This window comes from Panulirus ornatus, chromosome 8 (assembly GCF_036320965.1).
Source record: "Panulirus ornatus isolate Po-2019 chromosome 8, ASM3632096v1, whole genome shotgun sequence".
Lineage (NCBI taxonomy): Eukaryota > Metazoa > Arthropoda > Malacostraca > Decapoda > Palinuridae > Panulirus > Panulirus ornatus.
The window spans coordinates 44,346,286-44,362,471 of record NC_092231.1 but is presented as its reverse complement, the minus strand read 5'-3'; the positions used below and the strand labels follow the sequence as shown (position 1 = coordinate 44,362,471).

The following is a 16,186-nucleotide window of genomic DNA, read 5'->3' as shown; positions in this document are numbered from 1 at the left end:
GCTAATGAGGCCGATTGTTATCATTTGTGTGTTTGCAATGTAACTTGTCATCCAACCTATCATTTCATTACTATACTATACTCTTAACATTGTCATGATAACTATTCTTGTAATATCTAGGAATGTGTACTTTCTGTCCTCTATAAATAAGAACCATAATGTCAGCTTTACACCTGTATAACACTTTATTTCCGTCTTGCCTTGTCACATGGGATAGTTATGGCAGTTCATAAAGCTGCAGGGGAGTTGGTTATTACATTCTCCGCTTACAACAGCTTCTAGTGATGACCATAACATGTGTTCACATACATGGTACCACAGACATGTGTACAGAATTCAAAGCCTTTTTTTTTACAAATGTCTCGTAACTGCAAAAGAATGTAAAACGTGAGACTGCTCACTAATTTTGCCCATACCCCATGGCAGGAGGGTTAGTGAGTTAGCATGAGAAGGAGACTGACATAATTGACACCGTGGTGGATAACCCGTGGCCATCTCCGCCCGCCCGCCCAGTTCCCTTGGGGTGGTGAGGGCTGAGCTTGGCCGCTAGGCTCCGGGGCTCGGGTCATTGCCCCATTTTGAGGAGTAAACACAAGACGTGAGACATGCGACAGCTGCTGAATCCGAGTTTTTCGTTTTCTTTTTCACGCTTGATCGTCGCTTTGAGCGTCAGTGTGGTAGCGCCAAGAAACAGACGAAAGGCCAAGTCCACTCGCATCCATTCTCTATCCGTCATGTTGTTTGATACGTCGAAACCACAGCTCCCTATCCACACCCAGGGCCCACAGACCTTTCCATGGTTTACCTAAGACGCTTCACATGCCCTGGTTCAGTCCATTGACAGCACGTCGACCCCAGTATATGATATCGTTCCAGTTCACTCTATTCCGTTCACGCCTTTCACCCTCCTGCATGTTCAGGTCCCGACCGCTGAAAATCTTTTTCACTCCATCCTTTCATCTCCAGTTTGGTGTATCCACTTCTGCACTTCTCATATATATATATATATATATATATATATATATATATATATATATATATATATATATATATATATATATATATTATTCATAGGAATCACTTAGTGTTTTTGCTTTGTCTTTGTTTTGTACCTGCCATCGCGGCCAAAATGCTCTTGATATTTATGGGCAGGTGATTTGCATACGTCTCATGCTTATAAAATTTGAATCACTTACCGAGTAGAGAATTAACACGAGCGCCGTCGCGCTACTGATGTCATATCTAATGTCAACACGCAGCCACAGACCGAGGAGGAACCTACGGATGAATGTGACAATTACTGGTCGTCTGTAGCCTTGGTGTCTGTGTGGTCCATGATTCTTTGTTCATGATTCTCAGGGATCCATGTATCTCGGTGTTGGATAAAGCTAGTATATAAATATATATATATATATATATATATATATATATATATATATATATATATATATATATATATATATATATATATGTGTGTGTGTGTGTGTGTGTGAGATCTCACAGTATTCCTTTGTAGCTCATTCCCATGAGCACGCTCTTACGACCTTCTTACACATAACGGTACGACCTTTGACCTGAAGCCTCGACGCTTGGACCAAAGCCCAGCAGGTCTTCTCTCCCACGGGTCGTACCGCTGTGGTCAGGGGATCGTCCCCTCGTGAACTTATGGTCGTACTCAGGGGAGTAACAAGAGTTGTTCCCGTGGTCTTCATCCCTTGGGAGACACGATATGATGTACCAAGAGGAACTTGAGCTGGGACTCCTGAAGGAGGAGGTCTTGCAGGACTTTGGGAGACGCGATATGATGTACCAAGAGGGACTTGAGCTGGGACTTCTGAAGGAGGAGGTCTTGCAGGACGTTGGGAGACGTGATATGATGTACCAAGAGGGACTTGAGCTGGGACTCCTGAAGGAGGAGGTCTTGCAGGACGTCCTGGAGCGAGATGGGTTAAGTACATTCAAGATCTGGCTTGAGAGAAGATGGAATACACTGGAGGAAGTTGTAGAAAAAATAGAGCGAGGATCAGAACGTGTAGTCATGGCTGATGTTGAGGCTGGCGATCGATAGACATCCATAGTCTATCTGTCGTCTAGAGGGAGAGAGAAATAATCTAATTCAAAACTACTTATCAATTGACACAGCCCTCGTGATTGTGATCATCGTATACCCAGTTCATTCCATGGGAATTCATATTACCTCTGTTTGTTTACGTACTTCCAGGCGGTTCGTTCCGTGGTCCGGGGTTTGATCGGGAACACCGCTGTCCTATGTAAGGGGTTCGGTAGCACTCGGTGACATCGCTCGTTTTTAAACGACTCACCCAGCTCGGGGCTACAGCCAGACTGCATAACCAGAGGTCCACGCGTATGTCCTGAATCCTGAAGTGCCTTATCTCGTTCGAGATTTCTCTGAATTATGAGCCGTTGGCGCGTTAGTGGCTGAAATGTTTCGCTCCATTGGTCTCCAGTCGATGAGGTCAGAATATAAAACTAATTGGCGTATTTTCCGTACATAAAGACGACACTCTTGTCTTCTTTCTTCTTTTCTTGTTATCGTCAGTTGGAAGGTTTTGGCAAATCACCCTTTTTTTTTTTTTTGTTTTATTGACACAGTAGCATTTCTTCTGTCAATCCTGAGGTCACGTTTGGGGGGACAGAGGCAGGATCTTACTGATACAAACATACGCCCGTTTGGCTGTCTTAAATTTCGCCCCAGAAATGACTAGCTTTCGTCGATGGGCTGGGAGTTTGACCATATTTGAGGAGATTAGTTAGAAATTTGAATAAAATTCTCAGGTCAAGAGACGGAATCAAACCCTTCCTCTATACTTTCAGACGGAATCAAATCCTTCCTCTATACTTTCGTTCACACATTCTTCCAGATATTCCAGTTCATATTACTGGCTTGACTGGAACGTATTGGGTTATAACCAAGGCTGCTGGGCTGGGCTTGTGGCTCTTGGTTATTATTATTATTATTATTATTATTATTATTATTATTATTATTAGTAGTAGTAGTAGTAGTAGTAGTAGTAGTAGTAGTAGTAGTATCATTGTTATTATTATTGTTATCATCATCATCATCATCATCATCATAATCATCATTATTGTTTATTATTATTATCATTATCATTATTTTTATTATTATTATTATTATTATTATTATTATTATTATTATTAGTAGTAGTAGTAGTAGTAGTAGTGATATAATCATTATTCTTACTAGGTACAACTACTACTATGATAATGATGATAGTGATACTAGTAATAATGATAATGATAATAATGATAATGATGATAATTATGATAGTAATAATGATAATAATAATAATAATAATAATAATAATAATGATAATGATAATAATAATAATAATGATGATTATAATGATAATTGTAATAATGATAATAATAATAATAATAATAATTATTATTATTATTATTATTATTATTATCATTATTATCATTATTATTATTATTATTATTATTATTATTATTATTATTATCATTATTATTAACTTGCTTACATTTTCCCGTGAATATCAGCTTTTCACGGTTTTAAGAGAGAGTTTCCTTTAGGACGTGGATATTAATGGCTTCTCTCAAAATATTGTGGAGTGTTTGCTTGTGGACGCGAGTGTAGCGACCCATGTTTACTGACACGATCATTCCCGAGGTACACACTTGACGCCTACTTAACCTCTATGTGTGTGTGTGTGTGTGTGTGTCGGGATGTGAGAGACTGGACTGAGATGTCGTCGCTTCCTCATATTTTCTTATCAATCATAAGGGAAGGTGGCTCAGTGGCAGCGAGTGTTGAATAAGACTTGGTATGAACATTGTCAGCCATATATCGTATTAAGGGCTACGGGTTTTTAGTCTAGTTGGCCATATATCGTTTTAAGGGTTACGGGTTTTTAGTCTAGTTGGCCATATATCGTATTAAGGGTTACAGGTTTTTACCCTAGTTGGCCATATACAGTATCAAGGGTTTCGGGTTTTTAGCTTAGTTGGCCATACTATAATTAAGGGTTACTTTTTTTTTAGTCTAGTTTATTTTAAAGGTTAGGGGGTTTTTAATCTAGTATTCATTTATACTCGTCTTTTTGCCTCAGAGAGCTCTGCTTATTCCTCCTAATTGCAGTTCTGAGACTCCTGATCGACAACCCGATGCGTTTTTAACACCTTCTTTACGAGTGCGAGTCTATATATCTGTTATGTTCCTGTCATTAGAGGAGTTGTAAAATGAGACTACACTTGCTGAAAACTATCTCCATATTATTCATTATCAAGTGGGTAACACACGAACGCATAGCAGTACTACAAACCCAAGGGATGAATATAATAAACAAGTTGGATAAGAGACAAGCGAAGGTTTTGAGGTAGAGAAGACGCCTACTGTTGCTCGTACACAATAATTCTTGTGTGAGCGAGGCTTGGCTATCGCGGCGAGGAAGGCAACGAGACAGCATCCCTGGCGGTGTATTATATCTCGCCTCTTTATTCATCATCATAATAATCTTTTATAGATGTCGCTGTGAGAGGGGCGTTACATAGCACAAAGACAGTGCCGTCACAGCAGCAGCCCAGGGGTCAACACTTATCTAAATTAGTAGTTGTAATGTTCAGAGCTACAGCCCAGCTCATCAACATCTCCCGTGTCGGAATATTTTATTATACATGAGTTTTGATATAATACAGCACGAGGCGGTGGGGTTTTATTTAGCATCAGTGAATACGCTTGATTGTAAGTAATATATCGAATATATTACCCTCTTCTCTTCTTATTCCCCTTCCTATTCCTCTCTGTATTTCAGTTAAGGCCCGTCCTTGATGTGGACTTGTTCGTCAGTGGCTGGAGGAGCTTAACATAAAAAAGAAATGTCTATAAATATCGTCATGGAAATCTTCATCAGACACCACATACTAGATGGTAAATCATGAGCCTTTCTCGAATATTATCATGATGAAATGCTGGTGTTGCATAAAAACAGATGGCGTTTATTATCATGTGCTTATTTTGAAGCATCTAATATGTTAATTATATGGCTGTCAATTTACAGAATGCTACTGCATCGTAGATTATCATCTACAGCAGTTTATCATCTTTTGAAACTTTGTTATCATTACTACAGCCTGGGGACGTCTGTAGGTCTGGGTATGGGGACAATCCTGACCACTGTATTAGGAGGTCGGGGTCTGGGGCTGGGGGTTAGGCCTCTCGTAGATAGGGGGCAGCAGCATTACCATCTTCACGTCTCTCTCTCTCTCTCTCTCTCTCTCTCTCTCTCTCTCTCTCTCTCTCTCTCTCTCTCTCTCTCTCTCTCTCTCTCTCTCTCTCTCTCTCTCTCTCAGTGCAGCTGCCTTCCATTCAGTCATTCCTTCCGTTTCTTCAAAGGACGTATGATTTTTCTTTCATCTCCACCTTTCTCTCGGCCACAGTAATCTTTTGAACCTTCTACAAACAATGATAATCATACTTTCCTAACCAAGATAATATACACTGAAGGTGGGGTTAGGGACATGTTTGAGTACGTGGCAGTAGGTTGTTACAACCCTTCTTAGAGTATTTCTCGTAATCTGTACGTGAATGTTCAGCTGCTCGACAGGACATTTATAGTGGTAGCAACAGAACGGTTTATCTTTTATGAAGAAACATCCATAAGACCAGGTTGACAACAGGGGATCTCTTGTTTACCCTTGATTAATCGTATAAATATTCATGCCTGATCTGTACACAGGGGACGAATTGTGAAGCTCCCTGCCAAAGGTAATCTCACTATTAGAAGAAGAAAAAAAAACTAGTTCCAACGAGTTTATATGACTGTGTTGAGGAAGTGATAGGTATATAAGAACACGATGACACAGTGATTTATATGGCGGGGTCCCGGACGCCTGGCTCTTTAGGGTCACAGCCAACGATATGTTTTATATAGTTAGTTTGAAATTATGAGTCGACCTGATATCCTTGTGGTGACTTTGGGGTAGCATGTTTCACAGCAGGGAGGTCTGATGTGTGGTGCATCCCTGTGACTAAGCGGTGTTCATTTTCGGTGCATGTAGTAATCTTGCAACTTATTATGGCACAATGTGATCATTTTTACTCCTGTGACCATAAGTATGGTTAGTCTAGCAAACTCATAATTTTGCTTAAGCTTCAAAAGAAAAAAGAAGGAGTTACTTCTTCACAGGATTTAATGTAAGGAAGTTGTTTAGTAAGTATGGACTAAATTGGAGAGAAGAAGGTCACCTGAGATTATTCAGATCACTCGATTATGGGCCATAAAAGTGAGATGTGGCAAAGTCTTTAAGACACCCCGTCTCTGGTAATACAACAGATTACATTTGAAGGTCTCGTTCTGATCTCTGATTCTGGCCTCTAAATCTTACACTAAGCAAAATATTTATAACTGTACTGGCAAGGGGGCTCTCTGACGGCCGCTCCCTCGCACACTGCCACACCATCTCTGTCTGTCTGTCCACTACGTGAACATCTGCGTCTGTTAACATCACTGACAACCTACACCTTCTCCAACACACCCCAAAGGAAAGGCCACAGTTGTATGGCCTACGTACTGACTTGGGAAAATATAGAAAGTCATGACTGATTATGTACCCCCTTAATTTACGCATATTTACAATGTATTCACTTTTTTTCGTTTTGATTTTCAACTTTATTTTCGTGTCTCTTTGTGCCAGCAGATAAAAAACATGCTTGGAACAGAATACCATTTTAATGTACACATGTAATGATGCGTTTAATCATGTTCTGTCATAAAGAAATATTAATCATCAACAATCCCCTAGGGTGAAATTACTCGACCTGTATTTGAGAGATAATTAGTTTTCAGAGAGAGAGAGAGAGAGAGGGAGGGGGGGGGGGTTGATTCGAACTGAATCACCTCATCCACATTTTCCCCCGAATGTCAGTCGATTAATTTTTGTGGAAAAACAGGATTATAGTTTTAGTTTATAATCTTCAGGTTCTTGAATTCATCTGTCTTACACAGGTTTACTAAAGAATTCCGATATAGTAATGTCAAAGTGCCTTAGGATTGAGAGAGAGAGAGAGAGAGAGAGAGAGAGAGAGAGAGAGAGAGAGAGAGAGAGAGAGAGAGAGAGCTGCTGAGATAAACCTCTTCTTCCACCTCTTCATGCGGAAGGTTGCGGAAGAGTGTGTGGTGTGTGGAGTCGTCAATAAGCCTCTGTTCCACCGTCAGGACCCGACCCATGGTCCACCGTCAGGACCCGACCCATGATGCATCGTCAGCATCCCACCCATGGTCCACCGTCAGGAGGAGCCTTCCCATGGACCCACGAGCCTCAAGATGTGTTACTAATAGTGTCAAGTGGGACGGCTGGCCCGTGGCGCGCCCCTGTAATCCTTCCCTTAACTTCTTGTGAGACATGCACGAATACGCATGAGGTCTCTGGGTTTCGAAAGGCAGTAGTAGTTTATCTTCTTCGTTATACTGCTGAAAATGCATTGTATTCTGACACGTCTTTAAGCTGTGATGTAAACATGCTATCACCAGTTGTGGTGTGATACTATGGAGCAAATCCTACGAGAAAGTCGAGAGATCTGTGTCGGATGTGCAAGGGGAGTTGCCACACATGAACTATAAATACCCGCGACTTAACGAGGCTCATCAATATTTTACTGTATCTTATTAGTTAGCTGGTGTGCGACCAGGCGAGCCAGGTCCGGTTTCTCGTGGATATTTGAAGCTGCTGGAACAAGTGAAGGCAGTCAACCCTGGACATAAGAGTGGGTAGGTCTCGCTCATGTTACTGCCGCTGAGTCCGACCCAGTGTGTCAGTGCTGCCAATGGCCTCTGTCAGAACGGATGTGCTCAGAGGATGAAGATCCAAACAGAGGTAAGGAGGTCCCGAGATAACCAACCAGACAGACGATCTCTCCTCTATAAGGGACTCCCCGATCCCTCAGCCCCCTGTCAGGGGGTCTTCCGATCCCCTAGTCCACTCTCAAGGCCCCTTCGACTCTCTACACCCCTTTCAGGGACCTTCCGATATCCTCGTCTCTTGTCTGGAACCCTCCAACTCCCAAGCCCCTTGTCAGGGACCCGACCCTTCAACCGCCTCGTCTCCTATCAGGGACCCTCCGACACCCTCGCCTCTTGTCAGGGACCCTCCCGGTCTGAGGACCTCCACCCAGACCCCTCAACCCGGGGAGGTACGTGGGGCCCGCTGGGAGTGGCGGAGCAAAAACACAATCCCCAGACAGCAGCCACCGTGGGCAACAGAAGCGTCAACTGTCAGCAGATATTACATGAAGATACTCCGTCGGCTCCCGAGGAATCTCTGCCATTTTTAGACGCGAGGCGGCCGTCCGAAATAAAGAAGAAAATCTCGCACTGTGGACGCAAGGAACGTAGTGGAAATGCGATAAGCATAATCATTCTGGCCTTCACAAACTTACGTAAAGATAACAGTTTTTTTTTTATTCCTGGGGGTTAAGGTTCTCGTCAGGGGCCAGAGAAGGTCATGGATGTGTGAGACGCGAATGGAAGCGTCTCTGGTGACGAGGGAAGAGAGTTCAAACCATCAGAGTGAACATGGGTATAAAAAGTAAGGTATGAGCATAGAACGGAGAGAGTGACAGGTAACCAAAATCTCTGGGGCGTAGCAAGCGGCACCTGGAGCGAAGTTGGACACCACAATCGTACAGAGAGGCTTGGGGGGGGGGGGGGGGGGGCTGCGACAACAGAGACCTGAGATCACCAGTTGGTCTGCAGGAATGAGAGAGAATTCATATACGCTGTGACTCAGCCTATGGAATCTTGTTGCATGATCACTTGATGTGGAGTCGAATTCCTTTTTAACACGCCCACGGAAGCCCACAGAAGCATGAGGAACTTTCTCTGTAATGGTATACGTCCTCCAAGGGAAACCTGGCCTTCGTATCATTCATATGTGTGTGTACGACCTGCCACACTGAGGGAACATATCATTGTTACGACCTGCCACACTGAGGGAACATATCATTGTTACGACCTGCCTCACTGAGGGAACATACCACTGTTACGACCTGCCTCACTGGAGGGAACATACCACTGTTACGACCTGCCACACTGGGGGAACATACCACTGTTACGACCTGCCACACTGGGGGAATATACCACTGTTACGACCTGCCACACTGGGGGAACATACCACTGTTACGAACTGCCACATTGGGAGGAACATATCACTGCTTCGGCGTGCCACAATAGGGGGAAGATATCATTGTTACGACCTGCCACAGTGGAGGAACATACCATTGCTACGACCTGCCACACTAGGGGAACATACCAGTGTTACAACCTACCACACTGGAGGAACTTACCACTGCTTGTAATACCCATCGTTTCCTGTGTAAGATACAACACCACCTGGACGAGTATGCTGATGTTAGTGAGGGTGAAGATGATGGTATCCAGTGTCATATTCGACATCATCGGGCCATCTGGCCTTCCTGGCCAGCACTAGTGGTCGTACCGGCCACCCTGGCCAGCATCAGGTGGTCCTGATGGCCATCCTAGCAAACACCTTTGGTCTTTACCGGCCACTCAGGCCCGCACCAGTGAGTCCTGCTGGCTACCCTGGCCAGCTCAAGTGGCCACACTGGCCGCCTCCTCAACCCCCCACCAAGCAACATGGAGGGCCGCTCGCTAACAAGTTCGTCTCACTTAAGAGTAAGCAGTAGAGCAATGGCCGTGCCTGACGGCGGGCGAGGCCTCAAGTGCTTTCAATAAAGTATCTTGTACAAGTGGCCTCAGCCAGCACTGTTACGTCTACACGCCCGACAGAGAGACACTGGCGGAGGAAAAGAGAACTGCAACGTATCCGTCGTAGAAAATGACTTTGTGATTTGATAAGAAGCAATGGAGTAATGGATGGAATACGTCAGGTGACCTGCCTTCGTCAGTCGAGGTTCGTTCAAAATTGCAATCAATTTCTCAACAATCGAAGACCAGTGTTGGTCAGACACTATGGCGGTGTTGCAGTGAGGTCTACAGAAACAACACACTGATGAGAGGACGAAATCAGACATTTCAATAATGAGGAAAGTAAGAACTTACATGAGAAACCACTGAACACAGTCTTCCTGTTAGGTTCAGAACCCCTGATCTGCTGGGATCACAACATGGTAATCAAGACGTCCTCTTGGCAATCAAGATATATTTTTAGCCACTTTTAAACAAGGGACAGCAAGGCATTGGTAATACCTTTCATGTCCGTTCCTTCCCGAGTGTAACGTTGCCCAGTGCGAGCACTGACCACATAAGGCTGGCGATGTCAACCAAACTACAGGTTTGAACGAGGAACCAGAACTACTTGTAGTGATGCCGTCATGATATCTCCGGGAAAACACTAAAGTGATTGTTTCTCAACTTGCCAAAGGCCATGGAAGCAGCGAGATCGTGTGTGTTCTTAGCTTTATCTCCAACATCTGAAGAGATAATCCTCTGGAGCCGAATTTAGGGGGATTTAAGGTCTGGTAAGGCCAGTTACATGCAGGGAGAGGCACCCTGTTACTTGCAGAGAGGGAGGGCCTTGTTACGTGCAGGGAGTTGGGCCCTGTTACGTGCAGGGGAGGGGATCCCTTTACGTGCAATAAAAGGGCCCTGTTACGTGGAGGGAGGTGGCTCTGGTACGTGCTGGGAAGGGGAGGGGGTTTCCTGCTTTGTGCTGGGAGGGGGTGGGGCCTGTTTCGTGCAGGGAGAGGGGAGGAGGGGATCCCTGTTGCATGCAGGTGGCAGAGTATGTTGCGTGCATGAGCGAGGTGTGTTATGTTTAGAAAACAAGGTATGTTGCCTGCGGGAGGGTGAGTTGTATTGCGACCAGGTGTGGGGTGTATGTTGCAAGTAGATGTGGGGGTGTGTTGCGTGGGGGTGTAGTGGTTTATTGCGAGCAGATGTGGGGATGAGTTGCGTGCAGGTGTGGGGTGTATTGCGAGCAAGTGTGGGGGTGTGTTGCGAGCAGGTGTGGGGGTGCGTTGCGAGCAGGTGTGGGGGTGCGTTGCGAGCAGGTGTGGGGGTGAGTTACGTGCAAGTGTGGTGGTTTGTTGTGGTCAGGTGTGGAGGAGATGTGTTGCGAGCAGATGTGGCGGTGTGTTGCATGCAGTGAGCGGTGTGTATTTCATACATTGATCGTGGTGTTGCGAGTGATTAGATAGATATACGTATAATCATTTCAGGTTAGGATGATCATCATCTGTGTCGATCAATGAATGAAGCTAACCCGAAGCGACGCAATCCGAAAACCTCGCAAATCAACGAAGCGACGCAATCCGAAAACCTCGCAAATCAACGAAGCGACGCAATCCGTAAATCTCTCAGGTCAACGAAGCGACGCAATCCGTAAAACCTCGCAAATCAACGAAACGACGCAATCCGAAAACCTCGCAAATTAACGAAGCGACGCAATCCGAAAACCTCGCAAATCAACGAAACGACGCAATCCGTAAACCTCTCAAGTCAACGAAGCGACGCAATCCGTAAACCTCGCAAATCAACGAAGCGACGCAATCCGAAAACCTCGCAAATCAACGAAGCGACGCAATCCGTAAATTTCTCAAGTCAACGAAGCGACGCAATCAGTAAACCTCGCAGATTCCGTAAGTAACATCGTTCGAAAAGAGACTTTATACCTCCGCCAGGTCGGCTTTGCCCCAGAGACCTGAAGCCGCAGCTCCAACAAGGGTGAAATCAAACGTGAGACAGCCAACATACATTTTCCGAATAATTAGATTAATATCGTCAATAAAACGAATGCAAAACCGTAGCCAGACTTCCGATTACGTTCTCGCACAAGTTCTAATGGAAGATTACGTGTAATACATGTGCACGAGACAGGGAGAGAAATAGAATGGGAAAGTAGCTGGATGATGGAGTCTGTGAGTGAGTTCGCCCGGTATAATGATCGCTGGCAGCGCGTTGCGCCACCCCCACTCCGGGCCATCTGACGTCACGCCAACGCTTCCGCGAACTGGTTGTAGATGTTCGGCGCGGGCAACAATCAGGCGTTCATGAGCGTGGAAAGACGTTGACTAGCAAAGACATTTATTGGCGTTGAGAGGGCTACTTAGTAGCGTTTAGCGTTGCCCTGAACCCGCTGGGCGTTCAGCCAAGCGTTGAAAAGCGTACGTGGGCGTCGTAAAAGTCCCAGAGGTGGAGAAAGACGTAATGATATGTCTTGCTGTCCCAATCTCAGTGGCAGAGATCCTGAGGGTGACAGACTCTCTCTCTCTCTCTCTCTCTCTCTCTCTCTCTCTCTCTCTCTCTCTCTCTCTCTCTCTCTCTCTCTCTCTCTCTCTCTCTCTCTCTCTCTCTCTCTCTCTCTCTATCTATCTATCTATCTATCTATCTCTGTCTCAGGCGTAAACAAACCGGAGAAGCGATATCAAAGGTCTGACTGTCGGATTCAAAAAAAGAAAATATATGCGCCGGTCGATGGACGCCGGGGACTGGCTCCCGAACTTGCTGCTTCCGTTTCTTTTGATCTGTTATTACAAAAAAAAAAAAGGACAATAAAGATTTGAGACAGAAGAAAAATGCAGTCTGGGACTTTTTAAGAAAACGGGAAGTTTATCTTTTATCAAAAGACTGGGCTTGATAGTTAGGAAAAACATTACAACCTCAGGTAAGTTCTAAAGCTAAGTTGAGGAAGTAAAGAGACAAACATCGCAACGGCCTATCCTCGAAGGTCGCCAGTCGACCACATAGAGGAGTGGGTTGCCGAGTGCTGCTTGACAGGGAACTTCTGCATCTCTTTCTTTAATTTTCTTATATCGTTGGTTGGAACTACAGACTTGCTTAACGTTGTTGACACCTTTCCTTCTTGGCATTATTTTTTTTTTCCTCATCATCATTCGAAAGCTGAAAGCGCATTATATATCATGAGCGTATCTCCTCTTTATAATCCCTAGTAAATATAGAATCTAAGCTCGTCTGATTGAGGATCGTTATCCCTTCATTCTGAAACGCCTAGCGTGAAAATGGATTATACAGAGAGAGAGAGAGAGAGAGAGAGAGAGAGAGAGAGAGAGAGAGAGAGAGAGAGAGAGAGAGAGAGAGAGAGAGAGAGAGAATGTTGCGTTTCACAAGAGTTTCTCATAATGTTGCAGGCGTCGTTAAATGCCATCCTTTATCTCATGAAAGGCAAGTGTTATGGTTTAACAGTGGCTGGAGAAAAGCTTTTTGAGGGGATTGGCCTCAGCAGTGAGGAAATGCGACCACCTACCCACACACGGGCGGTCCAGCACGACGACCACCTGCCCACACACAGGCGGTCCAGCACGACGACCACCTGCCCACACACGGGCGGTCCAACACGACGACCACCTGCCCACACACAGGCGGTCGAACACGACCATCTGCCCACACGCAGGCAGTCGAACACGACCATGTGCTTACACACAGGCGGTCGAACACGACCACCTGCTTACACACAGGCGGTCGAACACGAACACCTGCCCACACACAGGCAGTCGAACACGACCATCTGCCCACACAAAGGTGGTCGAACACGACCATCTGCTCACACAGGCGGTCGAACACGACCATCTGCCCGCACAAAGGCGGTCGAACACGACCATCTGACCACACACAGACGACGAAACACGGAACCAGCTGCCCCCACAGAAGCGACAGAACACTACCACTCGTTAGCACACTCAGCAAAATAGATTTGTAGACGTACCATAATTTAGAGATGCTGCACTGGGGACTTAGCGCCCGGATGGGTCGTAGTAAAGTAGAAGACAAGCGTGCTGACCCAGTGGCAAATCTCATAGGAGGAAAAGTGAACACTCAAAGGATAAGTAAACTTTAGGCATACTTAAGAGACTTGTAAATGTAAGTTTTTTTTTAATCTTTTACTTTTTTATCTTTTGAAAGTTCTGAAAGACGATTTAGAGTGATTGATTTTACAGGCGTTGAGTCGTATCATGTTGGGTAAACTTTAGAACTTTGGTAGGAATGCGATATGATCTGGTTCTGATTATGCCAAAGAATGGAGCCGTCTGAGTAACACACACACACACACACACACACACACACACACACACACACACACACACACACACACACACACACACACTAACCTCGATAAGGTCTTCATATAACAAAGCTTTTCGTGGAATACGCAATACGAAGAAGTCTCATCACACTGGTCGGGCACAACGCTCGATACAGACTAACATGAACCAGTGTCATGAGTAAATGAAAGAGTTGAGTGGTTTACACAATCAGACTCCCTCCCTCGCTTCCCTGCGTTCGCTATCTCTCTATCGAAGAAGCAACTCAGCTCATAACTTCTCCCTCATCTGCATGAGACGCCTTCTTCTACCTCTCTTCCAGCCTACCGTCCACCCTCAATACTCTCTGTAAATGAACTTGGAGTCGCCAGACGGTCACAGAGCGTCAAGGTTAAGCGCTCCTCTGTAAGACGTTACAAAGGATCGTTCTTCCGTATTGAGTCATGACTCTCTCTTCTGTCATGAACACTTCTGTCCATAAATCATGATATCCATTTGACTAGAAGACCTCGTGCGTTCTGATATCAGTGGGAACAAGCACACAGTCTCTCCAAGAGTTTAAACGCATTCTTTTCATCACTATGTCCAGCCTACTTTGAACTCTTTGTGTTCCTCTAAACCCTACACTGACACCGCAAACTCCGTAGATCCTCAGTGGTTTAGTAATACAAAGACCTCCTCTCCCTCCCACTACCACCTCGGCAATTTCTTTAGCTTCATCTCTCACAACTTGGAGAAGCGCAAGACCTCTGTGGCCCTCACCTTTGAGGACTTAACCCAACCTCTCGACCCAGTCAGTTATAAATCAGGCATCAATAGAGCCATAACACTGTGCTAAGGAGATATCCTCTTCCATGGTCTACAGACAGCCTCAGTGAGTACCATCAGTGAAGGCTCCCAAGACGCTATCTCCACCTTCCAGTCATTCACTCACGGCGTCCCACAGGACTTGTGCTACCCCCAAACCATTTGAATGATGTCAGCTTGATGGCAGTACGTACACGACTCTGTCTCTGGTAACCACGTTGACGACAGCTCCCCCCGACTCCCTCGCCATCCAGAACAACCTCAGTAGCCTCCAGAACCAGACTCCCGCCAGCTTCATCATCAGGTTGAGGATGTAGTCATGCCCATGGGTCTCGTCTCTAACCATTTCTCATCCTTTGTTTCGCGAGTCCTAAATTTCCTCCATGTTGTGCAGTCCACCGACCTTCTCTTTATCAATTTGGACGGTGAGATAAAGTAGCAGGAACACGTCAGCATCATCGTCATGTCTTCCACCTACCGCCTCTCCATTCCTCGTCGATGCAGGACATTTAGAATCACCGCACATGAATTCAAGAACTTTTGTATAACTTTCATTCCTCCTAAATTTATCAGTGGGTCACTTCAACCTTGCCCAGCCACTACACAAAAGGGACCACTGGAAACCGTGCGGAAAAGAGCATGCAGGTTTATCCTTGATCCCTTTTAACCCCCCCCCCCCCCCTGTCAAGAGGCGCTCAAGACGCTGGTCCTCCCGACTCGCTTCAACCATCACCTGGACCACATGCAAAACGTTCGGGATAGACCCATTGCACCATCCCTACCACCTTCATCTCCTTCCGTCTGTGAGCCCTCCTTCCTGCGTCACAGTTTGATACAACAACATCATGGAGCCCAAGCGAGCTCGTGTAGACTGTTACAAGAACAACCCCATCCCACTCATTGTGAAAATCAGGGATTAGTAGACTGTATATAACCTTTGTGTTTGTGTAAAGAATGTCTAGCACGCATAGTCTTTTTTTATTATAACAAAGAGCAACAACAACAGATGTAGCAAGAGACATACAAGGGATTAAGAACCTTCTGTGATAACAGACTGAAAATCATGTACTTTGCGACAATAACCATTTTCGTCTTGTACCGTTTGCAACCTGAGCAAAGCCAATCTAAGGCGAAGCTCTAGCCCCAGACCAGGTGGAACCTGTGGTCTTCAGGAGGTCGGGAGCAGAAGACGGGTCTGGCGTTAGCGACTAATGCTGTGGATCGTGAGATTGTGAAGTGTTCAGAAGTGGAGGTTAGGTTCCGAGGCTCCCCCATCCTGGCCACACTGCTCAGTGCACTACAAAGGCACATACGTAATGTTAAGAGTATTCGCCACACCTG

General features: G+C 45.3%; 1 protein-coding gene across 3 annotated transcripts in view; it reads left to right on the top strand.

Annotated features, from left to right (window-relative positions):
- Nucleotides 1-16,186, top strand: part of LOC139749922 (BMP-binding endothelial regulator protein-like) — a 225,596-nt gene that overhangs the window by 75,670 nt on the left and 133,740 nt on the right. The gene's annotated exons all lie outside the window — the stretch shown is intronic.